The sequence below is a fragment of the Triturus cristatus genome, chromosome 2_2 (assembly GCF_964204655.1).
Source record: "Triturus cristatus chromosome 2_2, aTriCri1.1, whole genome shotgun sequence".
Taxonomy (NCBI): domain Eukaryota; kingdom Metazoa; phylum Chordata; class Amphibia; order Caudata; family Salamandridae; genus Triturus; species Triturus cristatus.
This window is the reverse complement of record NC_140582.1, coordinates 1008615735-1008639390: the sequence shown is the minus strand read 5'-3', so window position 1 is coordinate 1008639390 and position 23656 is coordinate 1008615735. Positions and strand designations below refer to the sequence as shown.

General features: G+C 45.6%; 1 protein-coding gene and 1 long non-coding RNA gene across 2 annotated transcripts in view; one reads left to right on the top strand and one right to left on the bottom strand.

Annotated features, from left to right (window-relative positions):
- Window positions 1–23656, top strand: part of JAKMIP1 (janus kinase and microtubule interacting protein 1) — a 1879738-nt gene that overhangs the window by 772757 nt on the left and 1083325 nt on the right.
- Window positions 1–23656, bottom strand: part of LOC146863070 (uncharacterized) — a 374800-nt gene that overhangs the window by 349513 nt on the left and 1631 nt on the right. Inside the window, exon 3 of the long non-coding RNA XR_014978211.1 lies at window positions 4774–4910. This is a non-coding gene — a long non-coding RNA (uncharacterized LOC146863070). The remainder of the gene's footprint in view (window positions 1–4773; window positions 4911–23656) is intronic.

Here is a 23656-nt window from a genome sequence, read left to right as displayed (position 1 = left end):
CCCCCAGCCCATTACCATTCCAGGAGAGGAATTCAAAACTAAAAGCTCTCTGAATAGCTGTCATTAGGTTTCTTGTCAGGTTTCAAAGCGTCACAGCTATAAGCCAGCTCTGCACGTAATTTAGTGTGCAGGTCTCTAAACACACCGAGGGACCAGGAAAAGCATCCATGTTTATCGCTAAATCCAGTAAAGGTTTGTGCTAATATACAATGTCTAAATGTCTGTGATGTACGCTGTCGTATGCCATTTCTACTATCCACCCAAAACACAAAATGCACTCAAGCACGCACTATTCCAATCGTGTGAAAAGTCTCGTGTGTAGTCCATTATTGATTCCAGTCCACACAGATCAAGATGTTCTACAGAGTTTTTTAACTCCAAAAGCAGATTTCCATACAATGTAATCCAACAATGCCACAGCGGACGCATGTTTCAGGGCTTTAAGTATGGTAATATATCCAAAGTAGGTTTGAAGTCTCTTCCAAATTCTATTGATTGCAAAGCGTAGGCAAAAAATTCCATCTGTATGGGACATCACAAAATTGGTATCCCCATTGCTGGGCTGACAAGGAAGTAATCACCAAAGGTTTATTGTGTCTGCTTCAGTAGTTTTAGGTTTGTGAACTCTGAGGACAGCAGTTGCTGCCGCTGCTCACGAGGCTGAATCTCGCTGTGATAGATTTCACTGTTCCCACCGATGGTACGCCACGGCGTGTGATGTTGGAGTTATTAATTTCTCTGATGCGTTCCTAACTATAATTGAGTGTAAATCACCCCACCCTCGTTTGGAGCCTAGCAGCCCCGCGCCTTTGGACGCCAAGCCAACAGTGACCATATGTCCATCTGAAAACATGGTGCCATCTCTCCGTGTTATACCGTCCCCTTTGTCCTGAAGAAGACCCCGTTAGTAAGGATTCAACTTACCTACCCATGTCCAGGGGTCGAAACGTCGACAATATGACATTGCCAGTACTTTCAACAGTGCAATGCACACTGTGTTTTTCTTTCTGTACATGGTTATTGTAAATAATTTAAATTCAAATTGATGAATTCCATTTGGATTGTGTGGCTTAAAATTGTTTTGCCTTACAATTAATTTGTGACTGTTTCACATATTTTATATGTCACTTCCCCCTTACCTCACTATATTCACTACCCCCCTTCCTTCGTATGGCACCCCGCACTGTTTAATTAGTGTCATATTTATGAAAAATGTGTATTTTGCCATTGTGTGATTAAATAACACTTTGACATCAATTTTTTGTTTAAATATCCTTTGGTATCGAATTTATGTTATTTTTCAACAAACTTGTATACTCTGGGACCTTTCCTCCTTTATACTCAGTAGTTTTAAAACATAAAAAGGGACGGCACCCCCTGATAAGCTTGCCGGTCTGTAGGTTTCACTGTCATGTGCCAGCATATACGGCCATAAATTCCATACAGACACACTAAGATCAAACAAATCATTTTTAACTTAACCCCCCTAACCCCATCCCTGCCTCTCTGCACTGTGGACGTCAAACTGCCTACCCCCAACATTGCAGAGCACCTGTGTATCCCACTGCCTATGCCCCATTGCCGGGGCACGTGACCCAACCAGGGGTGGCTGCCCACCATCTCTCCCCCAAGTCAGGAATCATCTTTGCCACATTTGTACCAGATCAATAGGGACCGTGTCTTACTAAAATTTCTGGGATCATGCAGCAGGTCTATGGTGTCTTTAAGTTCCTGCTGAGCCAAGACAAGGGCTTCTACGGTGCGACAGTCTCGGGCGTGTCATTCTCAGCATTACTGGCATATTGATCTCACTGTAGTTCTCTGCTTCCACGGCCCCTTTCTGACAGTTGGTCTGCAATCATTGACTCCCTACTTCAGGCTAGCCATCCAACCAGTTCCATGCCTCAACAGAGGGCTCTAAAAACCAAGTCTTGCCCTCTGCCACTACTTGGAGTTTAGCTGGGAATATCATTGCATATTCCAGTTCTCTATCTCGTAGGGCCTACTTGACCTACAGGAAGGAGCGCCGTAGTTTCTGCACTTTAATCGTAAAATCCAGAAAGAATGTTATCATTGCATTTTCTAGCTTAAGGATGCGGAGCGAGCCGTTTGTAAAATAACATCTATGTCTCTATAGTTGAAGATTTGTGCCACTGTCGGGCGAGGGGGAGCTCCAGGTGTCGGCGGCCCCCCTTGGACTCGGTGGGCCTGTTCCACCAAAAAGAAGTTAGAGAGGTTTTGCGACTGCAGCCGATTCACAATAAGATTTTCAACAAAAAGATACGTTGCCGGCCTTCAGCCCGTTTGGGCACCCCCAAGATTCTAACATTGTTTCTATGGGCCCTCCCCTCAGAATCCTCCTCCGTTGCCTCTAGGGTAGCAGTAGTAGTTTACAGATTCCTGACTTGTTTCTCCAGTGATTTAGTGGATGTCTGAAGCGTGATTATAGAGTCTTAAGCGGTCTTGATGCATGTGCCAAGGTTATGGAGGTCTGCATGCATCAGGGTAACTTCTGATGTCACCGCATCTATTTTACCTTCCAGTACCGTATGCACCCCCTGAATTGCCACGATTATGTCTTGCAATGTTGTGATGCCTTCTGGGCAAATGGTAGTGGTTGTTGTTCATCTACTGTCACACCCTGGGAGTCCAGTTTAAATTGTGTGAATTTATCCAGCTTTGTTTGGTGTGTCGCTCGTGCACCCTTATTCCCCGACATCCTCTCTAGGTAATTAATCGCACCATTGCTGCTCTTCTCACCTTAAGCTGATTATCGTCTTGGTTGGTGATATGATTGAGCCTGCAGTTGACCATCTGTATTCCTGGGCGCAATCCTCGAACAATCAGTGTGACGGGCTCTACCCCGGGTGCGCATCCGCAGCCCCAGGCATTCAGTACAGTTATTTGGGTTAGTTTGGTTGACAGCGATTAGGGCCCTCTCAGGGCGTCTCGCTCCAGGCAATTATGCGTAACCAGGGTTACCTAACCAAGGGACAGGTGCCGCATATTTACCCCTGGGGGCCTCAGAGGTCTTTATCACGGGGGGCCTAGGCAAAGCAGCGTGTTGTAGGCCTCTCAACCTCCCAGTCGCAGTTCTCTCTGGGCCTTTTGCCACTCCTGCCATACCCAAATGCCTCGCGCATGAAGCTCCTCACCTTCAGTTCTCCAGTATTGTTACTGCTTCCAGCGCCCGTCACTGCTTCATCTCCTCAGGTGGCAGCCGTTTGATGTGTCCTCTCCAGTCGTCTTTGTCCGCTCCCGAGGCAGACTTTCCTGTTCTCGGCTGCGAGCTGTGGCCCTGCCTGCTGCTTTGGTGGCCTCGACTTCCAGGCTGGTCTCCACAGGCTGGTCTCCCACAAAGCAGGCGGGGACGGGCCACAATGAATGCTCTGCAACCTCTTACACAACTGGGCACCGACCTCAATCGCCGGCCGCGGCTTGTCAACGCATCTCTTGGCCACCCTTGAGTACTTTACCGGCATGACCTTCCGCAGGGTAGGCCCCATCTTGTGGCTCCAGTCTTTGCGTTTGTCCCCTGCTGTTGGTCTGAGATCGGCTGGCAAACACTCTCCGGGTTGTCCGGGACACTGCCTGTATCTATCAATTTGCTTGCTTATGCGGGGTCGGATATTTGTGCAGATTTCTGGGGGAATTACTCTGCGAGCAGCCCCATCAAGATGCGACTATCTTGGTTGGTTGCTAACCACGGCCCCTAGAGTTTGGTTTCTTGATCATGTCCTACGTCTGCATGGGGGTACTCACCAAATCTAGGGCTGGGTCTAGCAAAGCCGCATAGGATCTGTAACGGAAAAGGTTTTACAGCTAGTGCTCACAAAATCGTACGCCTTCACTGCTATGCGACCTGCTATAGAAAGAGGTTTATTCTCCATGATGCAATAAGGTTATTCCTCAAGGACCTTTATATAGATGTTTACACCACTCAGCAGGCTGATCAAAGGTGATAACTCATAGTGGTCCTGCCTACCTAATGTGAGAGCTCTTTGAAGAATGCAGAACTCAAACGTCAAGTTCTTATTTGGAAGATGGGCAACTTCTTGGTTAACACCTCAGATTGGAGACTGGGTGGAGGAATCCGGTGTTCTCGCCAGAGGACATACACTTCTACAATGTCTTACTGATGCCAAAAAAGCCCTATTTTTTTTAAATCACACCATGTGGGGGACACTTTACACATCCCCTTAGACATCTACAGTTGTTTTTAACTTTACCCCCATCTAGGTACTATTGAATTACACTCACCCTAGGTAGGAGGTAATTTAGATCTTTTATCTTGTTGTGGATCCCACTTAATCTCTACGAACTCCTTGTGGAGGAAAAGACCCAATGATGACGCTATCAACCACCAGTACGTCAGTGGTAAAAATATACCGCTGACCGAAAGTATCAGTTGAGGGTCCCACAGATTTCCCATCTGGGATTCTCTCAGATCATATGAACCCACTTCCTTTTGATATTTGTTGGTTCACACACACAGAAGCCTAGAGGGTGTCATACATCTTTGCTTCTTCCTCCCTTCATTGATATTTACAGTTTATCACAATGCCTTCACGTTTCATGCCAGAGGTGGTCTCGGAGTTTTATCTCAGCCAGTGAACCTTCTGGGATTCTTCAAGTCGCAGTCCAGGACAGAGAGGTATAACAACAGGGCACATATGACCGTGAAAAAACTGACACTCTCAGGCCTATATTTCAGCTGATGGGCATGTGGTCGCCAAATCCAAATATCTCATAGATTTCATTAAGTTTGCCTACCTGCAGGATAACAGGCAACTGGTTGGGAGACTGATTATCCACTCGATGAGAGGTAGGGTTGACATGTCTTTAGTACAGCATTCGTACAGAAGTCAAGATCAGACTCTGAGCAAGAACGGTGCTTAAGGTCAGTATTGCTGCAAGACAAAAAGGAATGCTTAAAATTAATATCAACTTCTTTTTGCTGGGCTTTTCTTTAAAGACATAACACTTTCCATTTTTTTTAATGCAGAAGTACCAGCTTGATGTGGAGGAATATTGATTTAACATGTGAATCGGCTTTAAAAATCCTGCAACAGTTAAAAAATGTATTCTTTCCTGAGGCAACCTCTTCATGTCTCTGCTGAGTGCTCGAGAGGGCATCAAGGGCCTGATCAGTGACTCTAGTCTCTTTCGGTTGTTGGGGTGGACTTTCTAGTAGGAAAGATAAGCAGCATATACATTGCATGTTGGTCAAGCTTTAGCAAGGTCTTGATGTTCCCCTAATCAGGAATAAATAGACAGCACTCAGCTGTGTTCTCGAAGCCCCACCAGCAACAGGGGCCACGCTGATCTGGCTCTAAAAATATGTTTGGTAAGTTCATGTTGACAAACACAGTGACTTTTGATTGACCTTGTCCTAGTTGTTGGAGAAGAGCTTGTTACTGATATTCATCTTCTTCACTGGTATGTCTGAACAGAGTTTCTCCAGGTGGCAGTACAGTCTGGCTGGTTCTTAGTGCTGGGCTGGAGATTATCATAGATGAGACCATCTTAGTACCCAGCACTCCTCACAACTCCATTGAGTGCTGATGTGCAGGGGGCAGAGTTACAATGGTGTCTCAAGTAGCTTGTCACTGTTCCCTGGGGTGCCGCAGTTCCTGTGAGGTAGTAACACATTGCGGGTCTTAACAACAGTACAGCCAGTTTGAGAGTGCCAAAGATATAGCTTGAACAATCCTCCACTTAAAGCCTGGGTGCATGACGGTGACTTCAGTCTGAACATCTGAATCTTGTACAAAAGCTCTGTAGAAAGGTAGCATGCAATGGCTGTGGCCATGTCTGGAGAGGACTCCATTGCCATGCAGTGCTCTCACCTTTTGGGCAGACTGCTTCATTTTCACTACCAGTTGAATGGCTGGGTGCTGGTGCAGAACAACACTCCGTACCTCATGACTGACATTCCAACACCCATTATCTGTAGTTTTTAATTTTTCCTTGATGCAAAGCGAGCGTGATTTCTTATCTCTTAATATAATAAAACAGAATGCTTATAAAATTGCTGCACTTTGCTTTTATAGGTTACTACTCTAATTGCCAGTTAATAGGAAGCAAACCATAAGGCCCAATTATCACCCGTTGTATACTTTGTGCAAATACTTATATAGCCAACAGCCTGAAACCATGCTGCTTATGAGTGAGTTGTGTATTCATTCGATTGGTTTTATTCAATATACGTAGGATGTGGCTGTTTTTTGGACGGTGTCCCTCTTTTTGAATATGTATGTAAAATAGCACTTAATAACTGCTATTTCCAATAGAAAGCTTGTAGAACACAAGCCCACCTGGATATTAAAAGACGTTGTGACAGCAATAAGTCCAATGTATGGTGCCTACCACCAGGTGCGCGGTGTCAGGCACGGAGTTACACAAACCCCCAAACAAACCGTACCTTGGAAAACGAAGTCTATGGCGATGCACAGCGTCGTGGATGTAAGGGGTCTGTGCCGAGGTCGAGGCCGGCTCCCTGGCTGCTACAGGGGAGGCGAGGTGTTGTGTCGGCGAGGATAGGACAGGGGAAGTCGGTTGCGTCGGCATTGAGGTGTTGGTTCCGGTGATGCAATGCGAAGTCGGCGAGTTTGTGGAGTAACCCTCGGCAGTTATCGGCGTTGCAATAACTGGATGCTGGCGGTGACAGAGTCCATGCTTGCATCAGATGGACTGATAACTGTAGGCGTTGAAGGGCGTCGGAGCTGTGGTGCAGGCCGGGAGGTGCGTCGTGCACTTCACAAGCTGTGCCCCTGGCCTCAGTGTAGGACGCGGCATCACAGCGGTTTTGCGAACGGCGTGGGAGATGGAATTTCTTGCTTTTATTAGGTTTCTTCCAGCTCCCAACAGCAGATGCAACCTCCAGAGGCCCAAAACTGGAACAGGCACCTCCTGGCAGGTCAGAAATCTCAGCAGTACAGTTAAAGGGAGCTGGGGGTGATGTCTTTGTGTCACCGAGACTTTGGAACAGATGGCCAGCACACACAAGCCCTTGGAGATTCTTCTTCAAGCAGGTTTCTCAGCAAAGTTCCTATCTTTATCCTTCACTTGGCAGAAACAGTAACTGCAGGCCATCCCCACACAGCACCCAACAAGGGGGCAGTACTCATCCTCACCAGCTCTTCTCCTTTGCAGAGGTTCCTCTTGAGTCCAGAAGTGATCTAAAGTTCTGAGGTTTAGGGTCCACTACTTATACCCTTTTTTGTCTTTGTTCTTTTTTGTGAAAGGCTCTCTGAGCCCAGTCCAATCCAGTTCTGTTCTCACTGGTGCAGTGGTCATAGGGGGTGGAGACAGCATTGTGCAAGGGAGACCGGCCCTATTCAAGTGCAAGGAAAACTCCTCCCACTACTCTAAATGCAGCCAAGGTCCATTTAGCTCAGCTCTGAGTCACCCAGGAAGGGCCAGGCACATCTCAACCCCCCCGTGGCTGTCTACAGTGAATGCAAAACCAGACCGTCAATCCACAACCAGGCACATGCACACAGAATGGTTAAACAATAAAATACCCGTGGCATTTTCAAACACATAATTTAAAATCCATCTTTACTAAAAGATGTGTTATTACATTCTGAGTTCAGAGAGCCTAAACTTTTGATCCTCTATCCTGTTACAATGGGAAGTTATACTTGTAAGATGTTACAAAGTATCCCCCATGCTATCCTATGGGACAGATGGCCTTACAATAGTGACAAGCATTTGCAATGCAATAGGTCTCGCATTTACACGAGTTTGAGCTATTGGCATTGTAAATGACAATGCCTTTTATTTATGTTTTTTTTTTAAAAAACATAAATAAAAGGCATTGTTCTTTACAATGCCAATAGCTTAAGCTCGCACGTTGTTTGCATACAATAGGTGTATCACAGGTACCAACATTGCACGCTGTTTGCACACAATAGGTGTATCACAGGTACCAGCATTGCACGCTGTTTGCACACAATAGGTGCATCACAGGCACCGGCATTGCACGTTGTTTACATATACAGAATAGTTGTATTGCAGGTAGCATCACTGCAACACAGGCATATTTCCAGTTTCACGCCCAACACGTATAGCAGAGTCAGAAGCAGTGCAAGCTTCACCAACACAAAGAAAAGAAGCAACACACGCGGCATATACACACAATGAACTGGCGGCAGCTGTGTAGCCTCCTCCCTACACACACAAAGAGCAAAGATGGCAGAGGCATCACACAGGCAAGAAAGGTACAGCAAGGGCAGTAGCACAGCTCTCCATGCCTATGGGGAAGTAGAGGGGAGATGGGGGAGATGGAGGGACAGTCAGAGACAGAGGAGGAACTCTCTGGAGGCAGGGCTACTCTGCATAGCGTGGTAGGTCACACCCTACAAGGAACCTGCGCTCGCAGCTGCGAGGCCTGGAAGCAGAAGGCCCCTGAAATAGGAAGAGACTCTCTACGCAAATGAAGGCCATTGAGTCGTGACCAACCACAACCCAAAAATCCAGCACCAGCTGAACCATAACAGAGCAATTAAAAGCAGACACGCGTGCCGTGTGCCATGGAGACCTGTCAACAACGGTGGCCAGGCTTACCTAGCCCAGGAGCCAGTCCCACCTGCTCATTCCCCTCGGTGCCAAGCACCACTTCCTGCTGCTGCTTTACTCCCAACAGGTCCCTGGCCGTGGTGCTGAGGGCGAGAATGAAACGGAAGTGCTTTAGGGGTTGGCAAAACGCTCCTAATTCATGTAAGCTGGACCATTACCAGCACTATCAGTCATATGCTCAGAGAAAATTGGTGCACACGTGCTGTAGTGCTTGTGCGTGGCCACAATATATATAAGACCACCCTGCCTCTGACCTCCACCCAAGTCCGGGTCCCTAAAGCACTGGCACCTCTAAGACAGGGCCCAGTGCAAATCCTGGCTTCTGCAAGCCCTGGTAGCAGCCGTCTGGGAGTAATGCTGTAAGTGCAGGCCTCCTTGTACCCCATGCCCAGGGATTTACACCTTACTCCAGATGACATTCCAGGCCTGCACTGCAGTGGTTAGGCAAGTAGCAGACAGCGCTCACCAGCCAATGTAGTATGCAATTGTAAACACAGGCAACAAGTGCAGTGCACTAAATAACACTTGCATACAATTATCCCTTAACAAGCACTTTTCTTAAATCTAACAATCGGAAATTAATATTGAAAGTTCATAGAATAGAATGTAAAAGCCACCTTCAAGCGTTGGGCCTTATGAGGACGAAGACATTGGTACTTAGGGTTTGTGGAGAAAGGGACACGCTGCCCTACTGCTGAGTGTACTGATTTCCAGCTATGTGAATTTGGCTGCTCCCAGGAAGTGCAAGAGGTACACCCACCCGTACACTGTTGTGACAAGCCGTACATGCTCTGTTCCCTTTTCACCTGTCCCACCTTTCTCAATATCACAATAATAATAAGTGGAACTTTTTGTTTAGCACTTGCTACCGCATTTATTTCCATTTTGTAGCACTATACGGAACAGATGTTCTTATAATCCATCTCCCCTGTCCACAAATTATGAACATCAGAAGGATGAATGGCTGAGCCAGGCCTCTAGGGAATCAAGTGTTTCACATCAGGCTGCACACAGATTTCAACACCAAGTGTTTAGCTGAATAGGTCAAATGCCTTTGGTGTGGTGGTGAGAAGGCACCAGTATGCGGCCATATATAGGTCGTCTTGAACTAGACGGCACCGTACTGCCCCCAAGAAACGTGAACCTATTGAAAGCAGAGTGGTGCCAAAATATATAATTGCTTCTGGCATCATAAGAATCCAAGCTCCAGCCCTAAGGTTACCTTCTAGCCATCAAAAAGAGGTCACTGATCGTGGGCATCAACCGCAGAAATCCGTGTCTAAGATAAAAGTCGCTTGGGTGAATCCTTGACGGGCAGCTCAGTCTCTCATCTTTCCGAGGTCGATACAATTAGTATCACTGAGATGGGTAAATAAGCACATGGTTCGTACAGTGCATCACATCAATGCGGTGATCATTTCTACCCGCGGTACTTTGAGTAAATAAAATAATAATTAATAAAGAGCTCACGCGAAAACAGAAATAAAAACATTGACCTGAAAACGCAAACATCACACCTGAAGCAGTAAGAGGGAACTTCCCTTTCAAAGAGCCGCAACCAGGGCAGTGAGGAAGAGTTTACCTCAGTTTACTTCAATCACATTACTAATGCACGGAGACGAGCAAGAACTCAGCAGCGGAGCCGGGAAGCTTTCCAGCTGCCTTAAGAACGAAAGCACAACACTCATCACAAGCGTGCAGCCGAGGAGCCGGTTCATTGTGGTCTGAAGGGAAACCTCTGCAGCTGGGTGGACAGGCACTCTCTGCTGGCAGGCTTCGAACGTCCCCCCAAATTACAGAGGGCAGGTTATATATAGCCCCGGCTTGGCTCGCTTTTACTTACTCTTTCCCTTTCGTGATGAAACCTTTCAGGAACCTGTCAAATGTGACGCATCGGTCGAACCCTTTCAGGGCTGGAGCTGGCAGGCGCGCGCGTGGTGTAGGGCACGCGCAGGGCCTCGAGGAAACAGTGCCAGCGCCGGGCATGCATGGCTCCGAACTGCTCTGTCTAGCGATTGCACCCCTGTGAGTGGGTTTCAGAGTAGCTCGGAATCCTGGAAATGGGCATCGAGAACTGTCTAGTAACCGAAAGAAGCGCGCGCTTTACGATAAGAGCTTCCTTTGAAAACAGGTTAATTTCCCATCTGTATTCCACGCACCCTGAAAAGAACTGCCCGTTAGACAAGGCATGGCACCGCGGCACTGCCCTCATGCGAGTTGAATGCCCCGCTTGTGTTTCCTGTATGGAAGTGCGCAGAGAATTGTATAGAGTGATCCCTCTAAAATGTATTAAAACAAGTACGTCCTGGTCCTGTCCGGGCGTGAGAGGAGGCACCAGGCAACAACAAAGTAGTCCCTACAATTAAAAGATACTGCCCTGCAGCGTCAGGAAACTGTAGTTGGTCGATGCTGCTTCCTCCGAAATCGGAAGAAAACGGAAGTGACGCACCTGCCCACCAGCCAATAATGAGAGAGTTTAAAACAGCAATGCCCGATTTAAACCAATGGCAAGGGACAAAACAAAAAAAACGCAATGGGTGGAGTTTCACCCGTAATATTAATTACTTAATGCCTCGTAGAGGCAGCGCATGCGCTGCCCTCTGCGAGACCTAAAAAACAAAATTGGCAGTATTTCACTTTCAGGACATGTCACACACACCAGCACATCTCCTACCTTTCACATACACTGCACCCTGCCCATGGGAGTACCTTGGGCCTACACGAGGGGTGTCTTACATGTAAGAAAAGAGAAGGTTAGGGCTTGCCAAGTGGGTGCACTTGACAGGTTGACATGGCAGCTCAAAACTGCTCGCAAACACTGCAGTGTCAGGTCTGAGTTACATTTGCAGGGATACTTAGATGGGTGGCACAATCAGTGCTGCAGGCTCACTAGTAGAATTTGATTTACAGGCCCTGGCACACTCAGTGCACTTTACTAGGAACTTACCAGTAAATCAGACATGGCAATGAGGGAGAACCAATTGCATTGACAATTTAACAGGGAGCACTTGCACTTTGACACTGATCAGCAGTGCTAAGTGCCCAAAGCATCTAAGACAGCAAAAACGAAATCAAATCCAGCACAGCATCAAAAATACAGGCGGTGGAGGCAAAGATGCCAAGTCTAACAACTTTAAAATGGATTTGCCTTACTTAATATTACTGTGATACTACATTAAGAACCAATTTTCTGTCACTAATGCACATTAAATACACAGTTTAGGTTTTTTAGAACTATGATTCCCTCCTTTCACATAACAAGACAGTCACATTGATCTTCCAGTTGTAAAGCAGATATATCCCTCTAATTGATTTTAAAATTCTGCTGATCCCATGTCTTGCCTTTAAGGCGTGCGGTCTCTCAGAGGGAACGATCTGAGAGTTTACAAATATTCGGTTCATAAAAAGAACACAAGATGACATTATACTGACCTTTGACTCGATAGTACTTATTTTAGTTGCAGTGATTTCCTGATATGCCAAATATGAAGTTTCCCAAAACAAGAGTTGAAATACTTCGAGCTAAACTTAGTGTTTGTGAAGCAGTGATGCATAGTTTACACGGTTAATTTGGTTTTGGCCACCTTATCAACACAAAAGGCGAATTGCACAATGTCTGCCTAAAATCTGCTACTCAGTTCTATTGGGTACTTTAAATGACACACTTTCATTTCTAATAACTATTCACGATTTCATGTGGGAAAATTACATCGCATGGAAAATGCGCCGCAAAGTTCATGAAAGTGAAATATCACATTTCTCAAGCTCTTGTTTTGTTTCTTGGTATGTATGGCCTGTCGACCGTAGTTTGGGATCAAAACATTTTAAGAATAATACCAGCTTTACTACTTTTTGTTGTGCTCTCCATCATTACCAGTGGTTTAACAATCAATCTCTGCAGAAAGATTCGGATTTGAAACTGTAGGTATCCCCTCCTTGTGCATGACCTACTTGTGTGACCGCCTCTGTTTTCCATGTTCCTGTTTTTTTTACTTTCTTATGAACATAAGGAAAGTCTGCAGTCTGGCACTTAAACATTTTGGGCTTTGCCTTTTTTTCCACTTTTTAATTAGTGAATTAATCTCACCTATGCTAGATCTATTGCGTTTGCCAATGTTTTTTTAGTCATGTTGTAGAAACTTTGTACAAAAGTGTTCAGAATGATTATTATATAATATGATTATATGAAAACTTTGGATGGTATGACCTGTCGTAAAGTATGGCATAGTACGGCCTGTCATTGTATGGTAAGGCTTGTCATTGTATAGTATGGTAGAAGTCTTACAATTCAACGGTATCATTTCTGTTCTACTGTGCTTTTATATATCTTTTGTAATTCAAATATAGTGTACAGTAAAATTTAAACATTGTTTTGTTTCAACGGTGTTTTCAACAGAACAGGCACCGATGGATAATGATGTATCATGTGCTACATTTTGATATATATATATAATTGTTGCTGTATTTTTTTTATCCCTGCTGGATACACTGTCAACCTGTAATCCTTCTACCAATGCTATGGTTTTTATGTCTTGTACATGTATCTGTTTCACATGTCTTATAAAGCGCTCCGATACCCTTGGGTCTAGCCAAAACTATATAAAACTCTCAAAATAAATACAAATATGATGACAAGGTTTTAGTGTTTACCTTAATTAGTCCCCACCAGCATACATTTGAAGTGGTGAACACAAAAGTGGTCCTCATCGATGTGTAATTTTGTAAATAACTAAAATTAAATCCATGATTTAATTTTGTTTTTGTTTTGGTTTCTTTGTGTAATAGCACCTCGGCCAAGCTGGTGCATGTAGGTCTTGAAAGAAAGGATTAATAAATGTTCTTGGTTTAATATTTTATGAATGCCGATCCTCTATTTGGGTCTCCCAAAATGGAACCGAGAATGCTCCATGTATTTTTATAGTTTTTCAGGGTTTTTAACCTTTGTTGTTTTAGTACAAATCCACTTATACTGATTAATGCACAGCAAACTGATGGCTGTATCAAGGACCGACCTTATAGAGCCCGAGACAGACATACTTTGTAGTCAATAAGAGGACAAGTGTCATTCTTGGAACCACATTTAACAACCTGTGTGCTATCGTAATTTGTCAAGAAAGGGGCATCAAATATACCATTGAGTTGGGTAACAATAACCAGCTGTTATTCAGCACCTACATAACCCCTGCGGCGAATGTGCGTTTTAAAATGACACATTTTATGTTATTTTATGACTTTGAGTCAGTAGAATGCAAAGGGGGTGTGGTAGCATCCATAAGATACAGTTCACTGTGCTGGATTACTATTTTGTAAAAATGTAAGTACAGGGCCTTTCTTAGGAGGCCACTGAAATCTACCACATATTGCCTCTGCCAGCGATGCCAACAGCTACTAACCATTGCACTCCTCCAGGTGTGATAATTAAGTCTATTCCAGTCCCTCAAAGCTATAAGAATGATGTGGAATAGTCTGAATTGTCATTTTTAATGTATATTGAAAACTGTTGTTGTACTCATCTCAAAATTAGACGTACAGTGCCACCATGTTATGGAATGCCATTAGTGCCGGTGTTGAGAATTAAGTGCCGGTGCTGAGCATCTTAAACCACATGCTCAAATTAGGCACTGCATTAAGGTGTAGTGATGTTGTTTAGTTTCCATAGGGCAGGTAATGAGTTACTTTACAAATACACATGCAATTTTATCGTATAGGTTTGTATCCATAGGGCACAGTGTCGCTGTTAACTCTCCATAGGAGTTGAAGAAATATTTGTATTTATTTATTTAGACTGTTTTGTATAGTGCGGACAAGACCCTTGCGGGTATCAGAGCGCTTCACATATCTGACATAGGAAAAGGTGTGTACATAAAAATACAGTGTTACAATGCATACAAGGTACATAATACAGAGAAATGCAGATAGCTATAGTTCAGGTAAATTTGGACATGAGAATCGATTTCACTTCTTTTTTGAAAAAAACTGTAGATGGATTGAGTCTCGTTTCTGGGGGTAGGGCATTCCATATCCTGGGGGCCATTCCTGAGAAGGTACGATTGTACGTTTTTTTCTTGGAGAAACGTTGCGGTTTCAGTAGCAGCTTGTTAGAGCTCCTGGTAGATCTGTTACCACCTGATAATACCAGTTTTTCGGCTAGGTACCTAGGGGTTTTGTGGTGTAGTGCCTTATGAGTCATACAGGCGATTTTTAACTGGATCCTGGCCTCAAAAGGTAGCCAGTTTAGGGCATGTAGGTCAGGGGAAATGTGGCAGTTTCTTTTAGTGCCTGTAACGAGTCTGGCGGCTGTATTGATTGATGCTCTGACAGGGGCGGTCGTTGCCTTGGGGAGACCACAGAGAGCGACGCTCCCATAGTCAACTCTGGGAATTACTAGGGATTGAACCGCCTGTTTGAAGTCCATTGCTGGAATGAAGGGTTTCAATTTTCTCAGCGTGTGGATCTGAAAGTTTGCTCCTTTTGTTGCAGTGCTGATGTGCTTCTGCATATTTAGCTTATTATCCAGGGTTATTCCTAGAGATTTAGCGGAATCAATGACGATAGGTTGACCGTCGAGTGCAGTTAGATGCTTCATCCACTCACGGATGGTCGTTGTTTGGTTGGGGGGAGCAATTAGGAGGAATTCTGTTTTTAGTGTGTTTAGCTTTAGATGATTCTTAGCAAGCCATGTCTGTGTCTTTTGGAGCGAAGAGTTCAGGGACTTGATGTCGTCGAGAGATTGGATCTTAATGTAGAGTAGTGTGTCATCTGCGTACATGTGGTATTGGATATTTTCGTGGCTGAGAAGCTCTGTGAGTGGTTCCATAAACAGGTTGAAGAGTGTCGGGGAGAGGGAAGAGCCCTGGGGTACTCCTAAGGTGACTGGGGTGGGGTTGGATAAAGATTTGTTGGTCTTGAATCTTTGTGTTCTGTTTTGGAGGAAGGAAGTGAACCAGTTTAACACTGTTCCGGATAGCCCCATTCTATGCTTCATGAGGTTCAGTAGATTGTCATGTTTGACAGTGTCGAACGCTGAGGAGAGGTCAAGTAAGATTAGCAAGCATGCTTTGTTTTGATCCAGTATTTGTAATGCGTCATCAATTATGTGGGTCATGGCTGATTCGGTACTGTGCCCTGATCGAAAGCCTGATTGGAATTGGTCGAGCAGGTTGAAGTGGTCTATATGCTTACTAAGCTGCATGTGGACACATTTTTCAAGAAGTTTGGCCAAGGTTGAGATATTGGATATTGGTCGATAGTTGTTTAGGTCTGATGGGTCCGCTGAGACTTTCTTAAGGATGGGGGTTACCTGACCGGCTTTGAGGATGTCAGGGATGGTTCCTTGCAAGAGAGAAGAATTTATGATTCTAGTCCACAGGGGCACTAGCAGTGGCATGAAGGTCTTTGCGTGGGATGCTGGAAGGGGGTCTGTGAAGTGGTTGGAAGGATTCAGAGTGGTGAGCGTGTTTAGGATAGTTTCTTCGCTGTAGAGGTTGAAGGTAGTCCAGGAGGCATTGTTCTTGAGGTCGTGTATAATGGGACCGATACACGGGGTACTTGGGGAGGACCATGAGGGGATTGAGTGTGTATCGGTAATGGTTGATAGATCATTAAGTAGGTCTGCCTTTAATTTGTCAGTCTTTGTTGTGAAAAAGGAGGCAAGATCCTCACAGTTGGGGATTGAATCTGGATTGGCTTGGGGGGAGTGGGGGCCACCCTTAGACTGAGTATTGATTATTTCGAACAATTTTTTGGGGCGATTCTTGGCTTGGTCTAGTTGTACACCTATGAAGTCAGCTTTTGAGCGACGAATCTTTCTGTAGTAGGCATTTCTGGTGCATCTTAGTAGTTGGAGGTGGGCAGTGGATGGGGCTGTTCTCCATTGTCTTTCAATTGCTCTCAGTGCTCTTCTGTCTTCATTTAGTCTGCCATCATACCAGGGGTTTGAATTCTTTTCGGTGACTCTTTTTAATTGTAATGGGGCTAAGGTGTCAAGAACCCTGTTCATACCGTTAAAGTAGTGATTGGTCAGATCCTGTACATCGTTTGATCCAACCGTAGCTGGCGTGAGGATGCGACTAGCGGATGCAAGGTCGGCCGGATTGATGTTTTCTAGGCTCCTCTTCCAGATTTTCGTTCTCGTCGGTTGGACAGAGTAATTTAACTACTTCCTTGATGTGAAAGGTGATAATGTAGTGATCAGACCAGTCGCATGGGAGAATCGATTCTAGCTGGGTGGAGTCCGCTTTAGAAATTACAAGATCAAGGATTGAGCCTTTTCCGTGGGTGGGGCTGTCACATATTTGGGACAAGTTGAGGTCGGATAGGAAAAGTTTGAAGCTATTGACCTCTGGATCCTCTGGATCGTTCCAGTGGAGATTGAAGTCACCCAGGAAGATCTGTGTATTTTGTTGTCCTGCATTTGTCGCTATGATGTCCATCATGTGCTCGATGAAGGTGAGGTTGTTGCCAGGAGGATGGTAGATAGAGTGTAGTGAGCAAAGTGGCTTGTTATTGCTCGTAATGTGTAGGCAGAGGTATTCACATGATGAGAGTACTGGGGTGTTTGCGCGCCTTACCGCAAGGTTGTTCCTATGGATGCAGGCAATACCACCACCTGTCTTCTCAGGTCTGTCTAGTCTTGTAATGTAGTAGTTCGGGGGAACTAGTATGTCTAAAATGGGTGTGGATGATTCAGTCAGCCAGGTTTCCGTTAAGATGATAAGGTCGGGTTCATTGGATATAATGAGGTCGGCTAGATCAGTGGCATGACATGCTGCCGATCTACAGTTTAGAAGGATACATTTTATCTGGGCATTGGTCGGGGTGATGGTCTGGTCATGGAGGGTGGTTACTCTTGTGAGGTTGCTTACAACAATGCCTCTGGGAGTGTGTCTTGTCAGTCTTGAGGCATTGGAGTTGATGGATTGAATTAAGGAACCTATCTGTGTGTTCTCTAAGTGTACCGGTCCCCTTGGTAGAGATGGAGGTTCGTATGAGTGAAGTAGAGAAGTAATGTCACTTGGTGATAAGGTGTTCTTTTCCCTGGTTGGCCTGGATGGTGCATTGGGGTAAGGAACTGTTTTCCATTTGAGGGGTCCCTGAGGTGGCGGGCTAGCGCAATCCTGTTGAGTGGGTTTTGCTTGGGGTTTGGGTGGTTGCCGGATCAGGTCATGAAGGGTTTGTATGTCAACTTTTATTTGTTGTAGGGAAAGTAGGATCTCGTCTAGTCTGGGGTCTGATGTGGGGCTTGTTATCTTGAAGGTTTGGTATGTGGATAAGTGAGGAGGTGTAATGGCTTGTGTGGTGTCCCAGGGTATGACATGTGTTGGTTCAAAGGGCGGTGATCCCATGGGGAGTGGAGGGGTGGTACACAAACTGCATTTTGTTGTATGCTTAGTAATACTTATTGCAATAGTACTACAAAATAGTATTCACAAACCTTTGAGTGCTACTCTCCACCTCCACCTCACATCTTTTGTTTGCAAGACCCTCACAGATGTAAGTTTACTGTTTAATAGCAATTGAGGCCAGGACCGGGGAGTTGCTGCAAAAAGGGACATATTTACTACTAAATGTGAGGGGTTTCAGGAGGAGAAAGGAGTGGTTAGGAAGAGGTTTTGTAAGGGACATACATCCGCCCTCAAAGAGTAAGCCGATTGCTGTATCACGCACTGCACTTCTACAGCGATAAAGGGAACCTAAACTGTGGTAAATGTATCCAGCTCATAGCTGGAGTAAGTCCAGCACCACATATGGCCAACCACGAGCCATGTACTGCAATCGCCTCCTATAGAAAATAATAGTTGTCTTGGCGCTGTCAATAGGAAGGTTTGCAACTTAGGTCGGATTAGGTGGTAGAAAATAGCCATATTTTATGTTGTTTCCTAAAACATTCCTCCTTGTTAATGAAACGAAGAGGAGCAGGAAGGTCATTGCCTGCGTTAGCCGGCAGAAATGCAATTGATCTGCCTCCTCATCTGTCACGTTTGATATAAGGAACATGAAAGAGGTTGATTCTAGAAGATCATACAGTTCTAGTAGTGAAGTATTGTTTAAGGCTGGCAGTTAGATATGTTTCTTTCCACTCAAAGAGAATGACACAACAGTTAGACCATTTTACCTCCTCAGGCTGTCTGTTGGGACCGGAAAGTCCCTCCCACAGTGACTGACATGTACCCCTGCCATGAGTGCCCCAGGAGCAATGATGTCTGGATTCCTGGTGCTGATTTTTTGTTGTATTGGGTAAACACAAATCATGTGTGCACACTATGACTCAGGCCTGCCTCAAAGATGCCAGTCTTAGTGGTGAAAGGTTACTGCCTTTACCGGGAGTTAAGTAGCTTGAGCATGTTGGTGGCTACATACTGTGTAGAAATCAGTAGAAGGGAGCAGCCTTTTTTTTTTTAGCTGTGTCACTGGAGTGGGTCCTTCAGACTCGACTCACTCATGTAAAGTTCTGCTGCTGTGTGCTTTACTCACCATTGGCCTTCATCAACTTAGTAGGTAGCGCTGTACAGTGTGTGTAGTGTGCATTTTTTGGGTGTATGCATGCCTGCTAATGGAAAAATACATGGAGCATTCGCAGGTCCATTTTCGGAGACCCAGGGCTAACTGGATGAACATGAGGAGGTAGAGTAATCTTCCTAGACTGATTTGTGGATTGCTGCATTCCTGTGAACTGAGTGGGACACAGAAACTGGAGGAAGAAGAGCAAGGCTGTTCAGTACACGTCAAAGGGCGCTCTGATTCAGAGAGAGGTCACTGGGCACCTATTAGGAAGGAGATGGGGCTGATAAGAGAATCATAAAGACCATTTTATACACATATCACTGTAGATTATATCCAGATATGAAGTTGTAGACACTCCAATGGCCTGTGTTATTTTGATTTCCTCCTGCTGAAGCAGACTGCTTTCTGGAGGTAGGGAAAGGCAGAGGAGAGGGTATTTCAAAAGAAAGCCGACCCCCAACAGAAACTTTAAAGACTCAGACCCTAAAGAACATTGAGTGTCTGAAAATTGACTATAAGAAATGGAGCTTGAGAACCCCAGAATTGTCAACTATCAAGCAGGCAGTCCGACTGTGCAAGGAGAATAAGTTCTGCAAGACTTCTGCCTGTGACCAGGACTGGGGGTTAAGGCATGCCAGTCTCCCAGCTGTGTGAGGGGCCTTCACCCAGGGAAATCCAAGACCACCTGCCACTGGAGCCTTAAGCACCATTACCATGACCTGTGTTCCCTGTGAGGAACAGGCAAGCGCTGAAGGGAGCGAGGCCCAGTGGGGGATCCTGGCACATGGATCCCCCACTGCTCACACTTGAGGTCATTTGTGTCTGAAACTACAGCACTACATATTGCCGGTGTGTGTCAATCTGATACACCCTAAAACTTGGGGCTTGCATGCATGCATGCCGCCTTCTTGTCAGAGAAAACAGAGCGTGTCTAGTGCACCCAACACGATTCTGGGATCTGCATTTGCATGTGTTGAGGCACATACAGTTTTTTTATAAGAGACAGGGGTCCCTAGAAAATCAGGGATTGTATGAAAAATAAATATAGGCTTAACAGAGACTATATTCTTGGTCCAGCCGGACAGGGTTTTAATCTCAAGATAATTATATGATTAAGAATACATAGACAAAATACAATATTGTCTCTGGCCCCTGGCGCCGGGTTATCGAGCCGTGGACGAACTTTCAATATTTCCCGCATTGGCTGCCCCAGGCACTTTCCGCTATCAGATCGACCGGATTCCCATTGAGCAAATCTGTTATTCATCCTGGCGCCCGCCCTTGCTCCAACTGGCCCTCTCGCTAATCCCGAAGCACCAGCATTTTATTCCTCTTGACAACTACGGATCGTCGGTTGGTTGTCTCCGCACAGTGACTGATAGTTGGCATCATTTTCACTGTAAATACTCTGGCAACACTATTAAGTATTAAGCCAAATGTATACAGGCATGTAGAAGTACTAAGTCCTCATGATGGTCCCGTTACATTTTTGTTAGGGATCGAAACGCCGTCGATAGTCTTTACATCATATGCAACCAATATATTGTGAAGTTCAAATGTGCAATGGTGTTTTCACGTCACATGAGTCTGTTATAATTTATACTACGCAGACACGTTCCTTTTTGCCTGAACTTTCCCTTTATTTGTTTTTGTTTCTGTATGTTAGTAGGACGCTGGATGTGTCCCACTTGTATTTTGTGTATGTATTCTATGTCATACAATTATCTTGTGATTAAAACCCTGTCCGGCTCGACAAAGAGTATAGTCTCTATTTAGCCTATATTTATTTTTCATACAATCCCTGATTGTCTAGGGACCCCTGTCTTTTATAAAAAATACTTACCCAAGGTCCCTGACCAATTGCCTATTGGGTTCCCTTGTCCTTTAAAACAGAGGCACATACAGTGTCATTTTGCTCAACCTCTTCTAATGTTTCTTCCAATATGCCTGTAGGACTTGGCCCTTTTTGGCTAAAGTTCCCTAAACTGTTTGCTTTCCCCCTAGACCTTTTTTCTGACCTGGTGTTGTCAACTTAGATGCTTTAGGCGCTTTGCCACTGCTGATCATTGTGTCAAAGTGCAAGTGCTCCCTGTATAAAGTATAATGGTAATTTGTTGTCCATGATTGGTATGTTTGCCTTACTAGTAAAGTCCCTAGGAAAGTGCACTATGTGTGCCAGGGCTGGTAATGCAAATGCTACTAGTGGGCCTCCAGCACTAATTGTGCCACCCACACCAGTAGCCTTTAATGAGGGAACTCAGGCCTGCCATTGCAGTGCCTGCGTGCAGTTTGTTAAACTGCCATGTTTTTCTGACAAGTGCACCCACTTGCCAGACCTTACCCTTCTCTTTCTATGCACATCAGACACCCCCATGGTAGGTCCAAGGTACCCCCTGGGCAAGGTGCAGTGCATGTGAAAGGTAGGACATGTACTAAGGTGCATACCATGTCCCGATAGTGAAATAATCTCCATTTTGTTTTTCACTGTGGAAAGGCCATCTTGCCCATAGGACAGAATGGGGAGACTGTGTAATATGTTTTCCAGCCTATCTTCCCAAAGGCTTAAGATGGAGAGGTGAAGTTTAGCGTGCCTAAACTCGCAATGTAATAACACATCTTTTTATGAAGGTGATTTTTGCATTATGTGTTTAGAAGCCACTCTTTTAGAAGTGGCTGGGTTTTTGTGCTCTAACATTTCTATGTGTCTCTGCCTGATTATGGATTGACTGTCTGGATTTGAAAGCGATCGGATCTTGGTAATGTCTTGACCCAGGGGAGGAGGTGAGACAGCAACAGGCAGACCTGCATCTGGAGTGTAGGGGGAGGAGTTGTCTCTAGATTTGAAGAGGCCTGGGTCACAGCCATAAAACAATTGTCCCATCTCCTGCTGAGTGATTGAGAATCCAGACCCCCACTAATCAAAGGAAGAAGGTGTCACTGGCAGGGAGGCACCCAGAACTGGTTTGAACAGGGGTCAGTGCCCCCCTGGACACAAAGACTTCAAAGCCATTGAGGGGTATAACTATGAGAGCTGAAGCCCCTGAACTTTTGAGAATGGCTTGATCAAGATTGAACAAGACTGGAGCTACTCCGTGGTCAAGAGGAACCTTTGCCAAGGAAGAAACAACTGAAGAGACTGAAGGAAAGGACTGACCCTTGCTGTGTGTTCTGGGGCTGGCCTGCAGTTTGCTGTTTTAACCAAGGAAAGGCTACAGGACTTTGCTGTGTGCTGTGTTCCCCTGCTTGAAAGGACTTTGCTGTGCTGTGTCCTGAAGTAACTTATCGCCAAGGGCCCGAGGTGAGCTGGCTCCTTGTTGCGGAAACTCAGGAACACAAAAGTTTCCAGGAGAGTCTCAGCGACGCTGTGTGCCTGTGCTTTTTGCAGCCTGAGACTCTCGTAGGAAAGTGCCCTGTGATCATGGATACCTGGAGTCCAAGCAAGTCTCAGCGACACTGTGTGCATGTGCTTTTTGCAGCCTGAGCCCTTCGTCAGGATCATACTGTTATCGTGTGCACCGGAATCCAAGTGACTCTCAGCGACACTGTGTGCGTGTGCTTGGTGCAGCCTGAGACCTTCGTGAGGATTGCCTTGTTAACGTGCACACCTGGAATCCAAGTGAGTCTCAGCGACGCTGTGTGCGTGTGCTTTGTGCAGCCTGAGACCTTCGTGAGGATTGCCTTGTTATCGTGCACCCAGAGTGAAAGTGAGTCTCTACGACGCCGTGTGCGAGTTCTTCGTGCAGCTTGAGACCTTCGTGAGGAGTGCCCCATGATCATGCACCCGAAGCTCAAGGGAGTCTCAGTGACGCTGTGTGCGTGTGCCCTGAGGCAGCCAGAGATCTTCATAGCAGTAGCGGTCCGGCAGCCCCAGAGGAGCTGGCCGGCCCAAGCCAGCCATTGCCAATTCACAAAGATTGCATCGGAGGCCCAAGTTGCTGGAAGAGGAGAGGAGAGTGAGGTTGCACCCCCCAGGTAACATGTGTCGATGCCTGGGGCGGGGTGCGGGCTCAGAGGAAGACGTTCTTGGCCTCTCTCTCATTCCGGCAGCTCGAGCCTCTGCTTTGGCTCGTATCGCGGCCCGTACTGGCCAAGGGAGTGGCAGTACCGGGGCCGGAGTGCGGAGCTGCACTTTTTGTTAAACCATACCCGTTTTGGGGGCAACTGTTGACGGAAGCGGACTGTGAGTCAGCACGAGTGGCGGAGAGACTGCCTAAGGCACCGTGATCGGTGCTGGAGTGTATTACGCATTACCTTATTTCTGCATAACGAAGTACCGAATTGTCAAATTACACATTGCATCATTTCTGCATAACGAACTACCTGATAGTGTATTACGCAGTGCATTATTCCTGCATAACGAACTACCCGATTAGTGTACTACGCATGGCATTATTTCTGCGTAACGAATTACCCGATTGTCGTATGACGCATTGCATTGTTTCTGCATAACGAACTACCTGATTAGCGTATTATGCATTGCATAATTCCTGCATAACGAACTACCTGATTAGTGTATTACGCATTGCATTATTTCTGCATAACAAAGTACCTGGTTGTTGCGTTACGCATT